The sequence below is a fragment of the Perna viridis genome, chromosome 3 (assembly GCF_037379345.1).
Source record: "Perna viridis isolate PV_CMFRI_1.1 ecotype Kerala chromosome 3, ASM3737934v1, whole genome shotgun sequence".
NCBI classification, from domain to species: Eukaryota; Metazoa; Mollusca; class Bivalvia; order Mytilida; family Mytilidae; genus Perna; species Perna viridis.
The window spans coordinates 54,770,660-54,784,257 of record NC_142447.1 but is presented as its reverse complement, the minus strand read 5'-3'; positions in this window follow the sequence as shown (position 1 = coordinate 54,784,257).

Here is a 13,598-nt window from a genome sequence, read left to right as displayed (position 1 = left end):
TATAGAAGAGCGTTTTTTTTAAGGTCAAAGGTTAAAAAGCGAAACTATACCGACTGCGTCGGAAAAATGCGGTTTGATACTAAGATGTATGCATCACTTTATGTTATCCTTTAACAAGTGTGAACACAGACTGGTATTGCCTAAAGGGCAGATTTGAACATACATACGTTTTGTCTTGAATGTATTTGCATTGTCTAGAAAGCTCCTCCATTTATTGTTATCAATAATTGAATTATTCACATGTTGATAAATATCCTTAATATATGTTACTAAATATCTACTGATATCAATAAATGAGTAAAAAAAACTCCACAGTGGCTTGCCATAACCATAAGGCAAGTCATATACATATAACAATGCTTCTTTCTTGAAGGTGTACTTGCATGTGTTCAACTTGCCCATTTTACTTGATGTAGGTTAGCTTGGTAGAATTTGTTGCTCTAATTCTGGACTCTCAGTTGTTTTTAGATGATCAGAAACCAACTGTGCGGTATCTGTCAGTTACATGGATGGACCTAATTTTAAAATGGTTGGGACCATGACTCCAAATTAAAAAGGAGCCTTCCTTTAGTAGTTATAATACAAATTTCATTAAAAAAAGCATAACAATTGATCAACCATAACTAAAGTCATCGCACGAAAACCAAGTGAAGTGAATATGGACAACGATGACCCGGACATTTACGATCGCAATATATTTACGGTGACATTATTATATTAAATATATACATATATATTGACAGACTCCGGGTTTGGACATGCTCCATTTTTAATTCCCTAAAAAGCCTGTAAATTACTCTTTTTTTAGGACTGAATTAGTAGTGTGTGATTTGCTAAGAATTTACTTCTATAAGGTCTCTGTTTTTACATTCGTCTAGTTAAAACAGTTCTCTAGCAAAAGAGAATAAAACAGCATAATGGAAAATTTCTCAGTTACAGTCATGTACTCAACAGAAAACATTCGAAATTCTTATGATACAAAACTACATCAATTTTCAAAGACCCGATGTAACAAAAACATTTATACATGAAAAGTATGTTGTCGTACCAGCAGACAAAGCCCAAAGCAACATTAGTTTTGTCTGCAAAATGTTTTACATTCAATGTTTATTATCAGGGGTAGACGTAGAAAATAATAGCAGTGATAATACCTATACTGCTACCACACTCTCCAAAGAAGAGATTGTGAAAAACCATAAATCTGTGCTATCCTCTTTTGGTCTCTCTACCAGGGACGACGAATGTGATTTAACGTCTATGTACTGGATTCTGCAGTTCTCTACTTATGCACCCTCCGATAGTTCTTCAAAATATTAATGGCTTAGTTTTTGCGTTCCAGGAAAATAAATGTACTTTAAGACATAATCCAGCACTGCTGTTCTCAATAAATATAGTTTTTTGGTGTTGATTTACGTCGTTGTTATCTACAGACTTTCGTCCTTTGGTTTTCTTGTTTATTGCATGGAACTTTGATATCGTTTGTTTGTTTTGTTTATGATTGACATTTGTAAAAGAAATAACACTCTAATAATGCCAGGTCTAACCAATTCCATTTTTATTGGTAGCAAAAATATAGATCAATTTGTACAGTTGTATGCTGTAATAACGAAGAAATCTTAAAATCCACATTCGTAATGTATTTGTAACTTATTCCTAAACTCCACAAAGATCCATACAAACAACGTTTCATAGCTGGATCTGCAAAGTGTACCACTAAATCTCTTTCAAAACATTTAACTTCTATACTCACAACTGTCAAAGAGGGTCTGCAGTCCTACCAAAACACTTGTTACTCCCGTAGTGGTATTAATTCAATGTGGATCTTTTGAAGACAATCAGTTCAAGACTATTATCTGAATTTAATAACATTAAAACCTATGATTTTTCAACAATGTATACTTCTATTCCCCATACTCAGTTAAAATCCCGACTTAAAAACTTTATTCATCGTTGTTTTTTTCTAAAATACAAAGATGGTACACCTAGATACAAATATATAGTTCTTGGTAGAGATTCCTCATACTTTGTAAGAAATAATTCCAAATCATCTTTCAAATATACAGAGGAAGATGTTTACAAAATGCTTGAATTTTTAATCAACAACATATTTTTCCAGTGTGGTGGTCGTGTTTTTCAACAAACGGTCAGCATTCCAATGGGAACAAATTGTGTTTCCTTAATTGCTGACCTATTTCTTCACTCTTATGAAGCTGACTTTACAGCTGATCTGATTCAGAGGAAAGAATATCGTTGGCTAGATCCTTGAATCTCAGTTACCGCTATATAGATGACGTATCATCTTTAAATAATCCTAATTTCGGGGATTTGATACATTGCATCTACCCCTAAGAACTTGAGATAAGTCAGCCTCATATCTTGACCTACACTTAGATAGATGGTAAGGGAAACTATTGATCAAACTTTACGACAAACGTGATGACTTTTCATTCAGAATTGTCAACTTTCCTTTCATCTGTGGCAACATCCCTACAGCACCTGCGTATGGAGTGTTCATATCATAACTCATACGCTATGCCCGAGCTGGCCGAAACTACGCAGACTTTTTGTATTGCGCTAGAATTCTAACAGACTTCTGGAACAGGGTTATGTTGCTACAAATCATCACTACACAAGTCCTCGTCATGAACTTGTGGATCGTGATGGTGTATCTATCTGCACCATGAAAACTGATTTATTAAACGGGTCATAGTTTACCTTTCCTCGTTTGTCTACTCCGGACTTGACTTTTTATGAGCAACTCAGCGAGTGTTTCTAGAAAAGCAGAGGACGCTTACCCTACCGGTGCACCTGGTCCATGCTTCTATTTTTTAGTGGAGTCCTAGTTGCTCATTTTCGTTTGTTACTTTGTATGTTTGATTTTAGTTTCTTTATGTTCTTTGTTGTGTATGTCTGTTTTCCATGTCTGGTTTTTGTCCCTTAAGCTTAAATAGTGAATTGCGCTATTTCAGAGGGTACAAATTTTTGTACCTTTGTCCCTGGATTACATTCTTTTGATTACCGCTATAACCTTGGTTCCCTTGATTACTCTTTCGAAAGCAAAATTGTGAAATCACGCACGCTTGGATAAGATATAGCTTCGTTAGAGAATGATTAAATCTAACCCACGGGTATCTGAGATTTCCCTGTTTCATGTTACAGGTGTTAGAATTTTCTTTACTTGGAAGTACTACCTGAACAAATAGTATACACAGTATGAACAAAAACAAACACTCAGTATATATCCGGTTTAAACAGTGTGTGTGTACTTTTATAATAAAAGTGAGCTGTATCAAATATAACCAGATCCCCGACATTGTAAGAAATGCATAAGAATTTGTTTTATGTTTACTTGTTTTTTTTTTTTTTAATTTGTATTTTATTTATTTATTATTATTAAAATTCTTTTTGATAAATAACATCTATAATTTGATTGAAAAATACGATTACTTCAAAGAACTATACAGCTCAGAACATAAATATAATTTCTTGTACTTATGAACATATATTGATACATTTATTAATAAGAGTTTGAATATTCTGGACATGTACTTGATTAACTACTTTAATGCCATTAGAAAGGCGACGAAACTGACCTGATGAACATTTTAATGAAGCTTTACTGTTAAGTCTTGTTTTCCATTCCGAAATGTGTTTGATGGTATAATGGTATTAAAATGGTGTCCATTCCTTTTATATGGATGGAACATAATTTATCCTAACGAATTTATTGTTCCTATGTAATATTTATATCTTATGTAATAAAAGTACAAAGAAACTCTACTAAAATGCACCAAACATCCTGTTCAAAGTATAATGTGCATTCCTACATATGTAAAAATATATTTACAACAATTTCTGTTCTGAAAGCATATATAAAGAACCGGCAGTGTCATTTTTGATACGTATACAATTCTTTTGCAAATAGATCAATATACATAAAAGTGTGAAAACTTAGTATGGAAAACAACATTAAAGGTTTCAGTCCATTTCAAAATCTAGGACGCACAAATTCACAAGTAAAATATCAATATATCAGTTATTTTTAAAAATACATGTAATAAACTCAAACGTTTTGGAAGAGTTCATGCTAAACATACTTCATGATGTACTTCTTCTACAGAACATTGAAAAATGTGGAATATCGTGTCATTGTTTAAATTTGCTGTTGTTGTTGTCATGCCGCTTTTGCATTTTTAAGAATTATCCCAAATCAGCTTAAAGTATCTACCCCTAAATCCATAATTTTTTATGTATCTCGGAGGAAAAGAAGAAATATAGTGACATGTATGTACTGTATACAAGCGTATGAGAAGGTTTCCACTCTGGCTTCTTAAAGTGAAGTAAATATTGATAAATTTATGGGAATATCTATGTGTCCTACTTTTTTTCTTGGAAACGAAAATATTGCTGCTGAATTTGACTTTGTTGTATGGAAAATAACATGCAAAATTATTCAATAAACAAATATTTCCATATACGTTCAATCAGTGTTTCTGACAGTATGAAGTACCACATGCCGCGAGTCTGACAGTATGAAATACCACATGCCGCTCCGACTCTCTGTTCTGACCGTATGTAGTACCACATGCCGCGAGTTTGCTATTTTTGGTTCATAACCGACTATATATAGAAGAACCCCCTCTAGAGTGATAACATTTACATCACCAACATCATTGTTATCTTTTTGCATAGATGTACAATTTTTTTTTTAAAAAAAAGGTCATTTCTAAAACTAGTGTTACTTGAATTATGGAAGCATGGACGTTTCACGTTAAAATTCTTGAGTTATTTTGCCAAAATATATTTATAAAATTTTGTCGAATATTTTTGGAAAGATCGAAAACGTTTCTGATTTAGGGACCAAACAATTCAATACATGCACTGTGTATAAGAAGTTGATAAAACCTGTTGTAGTACACAACGATTTTAAAAGCAAAGGTTGGAATATTTTGAATTTCATCTTTCGTTCCTTTACTAGGAATAACCATTAGCTTGGACAAAAATGAATGTGCAGCATAGACTCGTCAAATTATATAATCCTGTTTAAACACTGAATGTACATTTATTTCTAAAGTTAATTCAAATGTTTAAAGGTTATGTTATCAACATCTGTTTCATAAAATACAGATTAAAGGGCTACATGTATAACCTTTATGGTAGTACACGGAACATATGTTTGTTGAATCTTCATTTCATTGTTTGTGTCGAACGGATGACGAAAATGTTCAATTTAAATCCCAAGTTTTAGATCAATGTTTATTTATGCTGACATACAATTGTGCGTGTAATGATGATTCGTTATCTTATGTTATAGCAAATTTTTGGGTATAGATAAATTTGTACTTTAAGTCTATGTCAATACGTGACGATTGGTACGTTTACGTACACTAAAAGCAGAATTGTTAAACATCAATATTTAACAATGTCATGAGGTATTGTAAATGTCATTTATGTACTCTACACACAAAATAGCTATATAAGTACATATATAATTTGCCGCCATCAACAAGAACATCAAACAGCTTGTTCAATACCAATATAATGTCCAAATTATCCATTTTAGAGACAACACCATGTATGCAAATAAATATTGCAACGTTTTTGTCATTTTCATTGAGTGACAAACAGGAATATACATAGGTAAGGCTCGACTTAAACGTTAGTAAAGTTGCGTGAATCTTAAATCGGTATGGTGTTGAAGGCCTTCCGAAGGCTGTGTACAGTCGAAAGATGACATCAAAAGTAGTTAAGTTCGAAAATTGACTTATTTTATGGTAAAGTAAGATTGATTGATCGTTCAACCTTTAAACTTAAACAACTTTAATATATTAAACCCCACTAAGAGAAATTACATTTAAAGGGAAAGACCACCTTTGTATTAAGTTAGGCTTTTATGATAAATCATACCCACATAAACAAAACTAAATACCTTTTAATGCAAAATGCGCATTGAGGAAATGCTCAAGGCTATGCAAAAAGTAATCAAGGGAACCAAGGTTATAGAATTAATCAAAAGACTGTAATCCAGGGGCAAAGACATGAAAAACAGTTTGTTTGTTTGTTTGTTGGGGTTTAACCTCCGAGCAGTAATATTTCAGCTATATTCAGACAATGAACATGAAATGGATGGTAAAACGAACATGAAATGAAAAAAAAAGGATGGGTCACAAGGATAATAGGGTCGACAAATTTTGATTGCCACTGGAAAAAGGGGGGATGGGTAAGGTCGGGCAATTTAGCCTCCTGTGGCGGAGCACAAAGGTTCCTACTCCTATCGAATACCACAGCAGGGTTCTTTAACGTGCGAAGAACGTGGCATCTTTCCCAACACGGTGCACCACTATGGTTTGCGGTCAGGTTTTCCGTATTATAGCCTGACAACCCCAGCATGCAACACGCCAGGGGTACCCCATTCCACCACCTGGGGCACACAACTCAGTTGCTCTGTGGGCAGAGCGCCTAGCCCCTGGCTAGGTTTCTGAGCACTATTTAGTAGCCTTATACGACAAGCTTAGCGCTGCTGCAGGTCTATTCTTTTAACACCCGGACCTGCACGGGGCGACATGGAAAACAGACATACACAACAAAGAACATAAAGTAACTAAAATCATACATATAAAGTAACACAAGCAAATGAGCAACTCGGACTCCACTAAAAACTTATAGCATGGACCATGTGCACCGGTACGGTAAGCGCCCTCTGCTTTTCTAGAAACACCCGCCGAGTTGCTCATAAAAATTCGGAGTTCGGAAAAGAGTTCGGAATCTTTGAAATATATGTGAATAGCCATCTTGCAGAACTCTCCTATCTAAAGGAAGATCATAAACAGACTTTATTGATTTTTACCGATAGCTTCCGATTGACTCGTGACGTCACTTAGTCGATTTGTTACTGATACATGTACAAGTACTGCAAATAATATGTAAACAAAGAATATTCCGTAAGTATTTCAACGATTTTATCTAATCACCAAAACATGTTGTCTTGTCAAGCTTACGATTGCCAGATTGATAAAAGAGAAATATTCTAAAAGTTTTTTGACCGGCTACTCGAATATTCTTCGGAATTCCTCAAACATACTTGTTTTCTGGCTGCAAATTCCGTTGTTCGTCAATGTTGTCTGATATTTGCTTACATGTTGTGCCCCAATCTCTTTTTCTGTTTATTTTGGGTTAAAATTATAAGGGAAAGTCCAAAACTTGCGATTTTTTCGGACATCATAATTAATTACCTATTTACTTTCACTTTACAAACCGACTTCGTGACGTCACAGCTCAACCGATCATGCTGGCGCCCATAATCGCGGGAAATTTAAATTCCCTAATTATAAATCGCGATTAATTATTGAGGAAAGGAAATTAGTTTATTTCATTGTAATTTTCACGAACGTTTAACAGATTAGTTTCGATATTTATGACTTGCACAGTAACATGCAAGCAATAATATCACAACATTTCTAGAGAAGGTTAACTAAGCCAGCCAGCCAGAAGCCCAATAACCGTGCCAGACTCAACCAATAGCTTAATCTCGCGGTTCAGTTATCTGTAGTTGATAAACACTCATCATATTCTTCTCTTGCAGAAATGAGATGCAGTCTATCTGAAGAAATGTTCTTATATATGACTCAATATATCGATAGTGTGTGTATTTATGCTAAATTCAATATCTCAAGCACACGGCAAATATACAGTGGGTGCAGATGAAACAAGAGGAGTTTGATTTCAAGATTGGATTACTATAAGTTATTTGTAGACATTGAAAAACAAAAAGAATAAATAAGAGGTAAACATTTTCCATCCAAAAAAATCACAAGTTCCTCGAACTGTCTCTTTTGACTTTCAATTTCTCTTTATCATATAAAATATCACCTTCCTCTTTCTCTTTCCCTGATTTGTCCACTCTCTTACACCAATTTTTCAGTCTTCCTGGCATGCTTCACCCTCTTCTCTTCCACGTGATGGTATTTTTTTTATGACTGTAGGAATATAATATCTCCATGGAGCGTGACTCCGTGTCCTGGAGGTGAAAGTTTCTTTTAAAATACCTGGTCATTTTTTTTTAAAAATCACCCATAGTAAGTATCTTCATTATCAGTATGTCACCTTTACTGCTTTGAAACATTGTAAATATTTTTTCTCCGGCTTTGTTCTGTTGACAATCATCTGATTACCCTACATAGTTATGATGTCCTACATAAGTATAGTTAAAGTTTTACCCATTGTGCTGTTCAATCATACGCTTCCTTCAACTTGTGGTCTGTTCGAAGCTTAAATCCTTACATATGCAACATTTATTTTGTCTATGGTGACCTGGAAAAAAAGTACTATCTTTAAAAAAAAGACAGCAAACGCAGTAAAATTTGTTCTTTTTACTTTCCATTTAGAAAAATAACACATTGCACGCAATTTCAATTTTCGATACAGTTTTGTTTCGAACGCCCTTAAGTTATCAGTATTTGGCGTATCCGGAAACAGAATTGCGATCGTGTAACTTGCGTTTCCATGGAGAAGCGTCTTTAAGGTCAAAGGCTAAAAAGCGAAATTATACCGACTGCGTCGAAAAAAAAGCTTCTGTTGTTTTTGATACTTTGTGAGATAATGATTGGAGTATCTGTTCGAGATATTGGTGTTATTTATTTTGTTAGTGGGTTAGCTGTCAGAGAGATTTTAAACTACGGATTGAAGCGGTTAAGCGGTTATCCCTTGGAATTACCGAATATCGTATATCAAAATCGCCACTCAGTTCACTGTACATGTAATGGATTTTTCTATTTTATTTTACTGTTATTTTCAGATCATATAATTCTAAAAGACGTTATATAATTATGAAATTAATGCAACAGTCATTTGCTCAGAGGCTAATTACAACGGTAAAAGTTGTTTTAATACTTCTCAATATAGTGCAAATGCGGCCGTCTTGGGCTTGGTCATTTAAGAGAAATGCAGATGAAAAACGCGTTAAATGCAAAGTATATATGACTTTGAACTCGCATACACAGGCGGGACAGGCAATATTCTAAATCATCTTAAGTTGGAACACTCATTAGAATTTTTGCAGACCCCTGAAAAAGTCATCAATAAATTAATTTGTGAACTCGCTAATAAAGAAAGAGTGTGCAGTGCATGACTAATCCCCTCTTTAGTGATTGAAAACTCTGCAAAATACCCCACTCATTTAGTCTTGTCCCAGCAGTATTAGGGCAATCCAGGAACGTCCTTCCCAACAGAAGGTACATCTTTGTGTGTTGGACTAATAGTTACGAGACTACAAAGTCGGTTGTCATCATCCTTTCTCGGTCAAATAATTTTCTTGAACAGACATTATACTAAAACCGATGCTAAAGACATTTACTTGCTTTTACTGTTCACAGTGAACATATGTTTAACGGTCTAACGGTTAACCGGTAAGTAGTTTCCGATGATTTTGACAACCCTAGTCTAAAGCTGTCTTGGTGAACTACATTAGGCCGAACCTTTGGAACTTTACGAACCCATCTTCTTATCGAATTTTCCGAAAATATCATAGGGACCAGTTACTCTGTAAATTGGGACATATTGGGGGTTGTTAGCAACACATGCTCTGCAATCTCGCTTTTATATTAAAATAGCGCTACATTCGACCACTAGACAGTTGCAGTTTTACATAAGTAGTCTTTTCAAAAATTGTGAACTACAAATTGTCGGTTTTCCCGTGATCAAGTATGTGTGATCGTTTCCCAGTAACATATAACTTAAGCAATCATGGTCAATTGATCTGTAAGCCAACATTAGCAATATAAAAACATATTCGTCGCAATCTTGATATTGGACACTCAAAACAGCATTGTCTCTATGGTAGGACTTGTTATGTCGACCAAACCATCTGATTTTGTTTAAAGAGTTGTATAGGTTTTGTAAATAGTCAAATTCCTACACATCTCATAGAAAATATATAATTCGGAGTTGGACCATTGGCCTGAGCGAAATAGGTGATCCAAAGATTGAAACTTTCTGAGCCACCGTGTATTTAAGCTATGTTTATCTCAGGAAACTTAGTAAAATTGTCTAATACACTCAGGTGTACTTATTTCTTTTTTCTACTTAAGGAACATAGTATGTATATCGCTATTTTTCCCATGAAGCACAATGTACTGTCGGAATCTAACACCATATTTGATACATTAATATTTGATTGCCTGTAAATGGTGTTTCGGCAACATCATTTTAATTTTAGAGGGTTTTCTTGAAACCCAAGATGTCATTCTAGTCAGTTGTATGCAACTGTGTCATCAATAACCTCCTGATCTTTTTTGGTAGAATAATATGGCACTCTTATTGTTTTACCCTTTTTGATTCACCCATGTACTGTACAAGAGCACAAGGTAAAAGATAATCGAGCCCAGCCTGAAACAATGGAACTTCAGTTCAAACTGAAATGAGAAATATCTTCCAATTTTAGTTTGCAAATACTCGTTTCTACTCTATCACAAAAATCAACTATTTTACTGCCTCTTTGTAGCCAAAATATCTCTTTTTGGTGTATTTCTGTTTTATCAAATGTTTCACAATTTCTGGTTTTCCAAGGTTACGGCCATAATATTTTTGTTATTGTGTATAACTCTTAACTAAACAAGTTAAACTAGTATATCTTGTTCTCCTTTTTCTGATAACATGATATTTATCAATTGCAGTGTGACTTTCTTAACTCCGTAAAACGATTAATCCTGCATTTTCAGATTTTCTTCACTTTCCAAGATGTAACTGCCCTCAGCCTTCTAGGGTTTATATTAGGTATGGTCGGCACAAAATTCGTTGGTGGTTTCTCTAGGACCGCATGTACACTCTCTTGCATAACTCAGTATCTGGATAAATGCATCTATATCACCATATGATCTTCCTGATATATGCTCAACTTCGTAAGAAGCCGAAACTTAAACCAGAAGGCTACTTCCGCTGTCTAACACTGTAACAACTCTTGTCTAACGTATGATCGAATATTCCTCGAACGCATATTTACGTTTTCAAACGACCACCTTAAGACTCTCTCGGTATGTTTTGAATCAATTAAGAACCAATCGTCCGTGTACTTTGCGAATTATGTATCAACCGATTTTGCACGACTTGTTTGGTGACGTATTTGTTGATGTCTACTTTAATAATGACGTTGGAATGAAGAATTAAACTTACCTGATGTCATATTCCGGTTTTATAAAGAAACTCAAATTGAGATGTCCTAAGTCATGGTTGAAACATTTTAGGGAAAACTCAAGGTTTTTAGGATAATCTCAGATTGAGATTCATTATGAAAGCCAGACCAGATCGTCCAAATAGTATGATGTGCGTTTGGTTTATATAAGACGTTGAACGTTATGTATGCTAGTGAAAATATATATTCACCATATCATTAGCTGTCACACGTTTGATAAGCACTACAAATGAGTTAAAGAAAACTCTCGTTCTGAATGCGATCATCAAAAACATTTTTGGTAGTAATATACTATATACAGTTTTCCAATTTTTATTCTTTTTCTCGTTTTGTTGAAATAAAGCTGATTTGGGCAGTTATTTCAAGTGTTGTTTTTTATACAAAAGGTTTATAATATTTCTTATCATTTATGTCTGGAAGTTCCAGTAATGTATTAGTGCATTAGTGAATAAGTCATAAAAACCAGTAGCCATGGTAATATACTGAACAAAAACATTACTGGTGCTATTCCAAAAATAACAGCCAAATACCCAGAAACAGAGATTGTGCCTGTACTTAACTGACGTAGGAGATAGAAGGACCTCTATTTCGGAGATAGGATTTTTAAATTCTATATTATATATAATATCAGTCACTTAGAAACTATCACGAGACGTAAGGTTACATGGGAAATAGTTAAAAATAATTGTTTGTTCGATAACTAGGTATTTTGAAAATCAACAAGCTGATGTTAAGGTAATCTGGTACCCGACTAACCACACACTATTTTAAATATTCAAACGAGAACCGCCTTAACCCCAATGAGAGAACCTACTTCGGCAAAAAATTGAATCATTCTGAATAACTTTCTGTCATTTTGAAACGTATGGAAGTTTTCAGTAGATCGATGCTATCTCATAGACCCCGATGTAGCTAAACATTGTTCACTGTACATGACAAATATATTGTCGTACCAGCAGACAAAACCCAAAACAACATTGTTTCTTTCTGCGAAACATATTACATTCAATGTTTATCAACAGAGGTGGATGTAGAAAATAATAGCATTGATAAGACCTGTATTGTTATACATGTACCACACTCTCTGAAGAAGAGATAGTGGGAAACCACTTATCGTTGTATCCTCTTTTGGTACCTGAGACGTTGATTCGTTAACTCACAAGGATCCATACAAACAATGCTACATAGCTGGATCTGCAAAATGTTCCATCAAACCTCTTTCAAAACTTTCAACTTCTATCCTCATAACTGTACTGTACTGTCAAAGACGGTCTCCAGTCCTACCACGACATTTGTTACTCCAGTAATTGTATTAATTCAATATGGATCCTAAAAAAAAACGAAAGATCTTCTTGAAACCCTCAATTCAAGATTATTATCAAATAGCATTAAAACCTATGATTTTTCAACTCTTTATACTTATGTTCCCCATACTCAGGATTTGATACAGTGGATCTATCACAAAAACCTGAGGTAAAGGACACTATAGGATCCTAGTTTTGGGGATTGGATACAGCGGATCTATCGCAAACAACTAGCGCTAACAACTTGAGATAAAGGACACTACAGGCACTGTGAAGTCAGTCTCATAGCTTGACTTACATTAATAGACCGATAGTAAAGAAAAACTATTATCAAAACTATACGACAAACGCAATGTCTTTTCATTCCATATTGTCGACTTTCTGTTTATCTGGGGTAACACCCCTTTAGCAACTGCGTATGGAGTTTTCATACCAAAACTCATACGTTATGCCGTAAGTTTGCAGTCTTTTTGTATCGCGCTAGATCTCTAACAATTAGGGTTCTGGAACAGTGTTTTCTGCTACAAAATTGAAGTATCACTACAGAAATTAATGGTCGTCATTACGAAATCGTTGATCTTAACGATGTGTTCATCTGCACCATGAAAACTGATTTGTTTAACGTGTCGTCTGTGTGTATCTGTTTTCCATGTCTGGTCTTTGTCCCTGGATTACATTCTCTGGAATTCCGTTAGAACCTTGTTTCCCTTGATTACGCTTTTATTTAAATATCACTAGTTTCCTATCACATTGATAACATTTTTCATTAAATAAATGTATCCACCACATTTCAATTTTTGATTTTTATATCGTTCGTCTTTTGGCTGCGAATTGGTAATAAGCGTTACATGAATGAAAAAAAATACTTTGGCCTTGATTTGGTATTTACACTAAGTAAACACGGAATTGCTGACGAGTGGGTTATATGTTAAAAGGTAAAGGTTGTTTGTTTGTTGACTTTTTCACATTTGTATGTTTTTTTTTTTAAATATATATATATATACAACGTCTCAGAATGTGACGACTCTATTCACTACAATGCTCCATCGGATCAAATTGATACCGGGAAGATAACGTAAACTTATAGAAGGGTCTGAAAAATTTCCAAC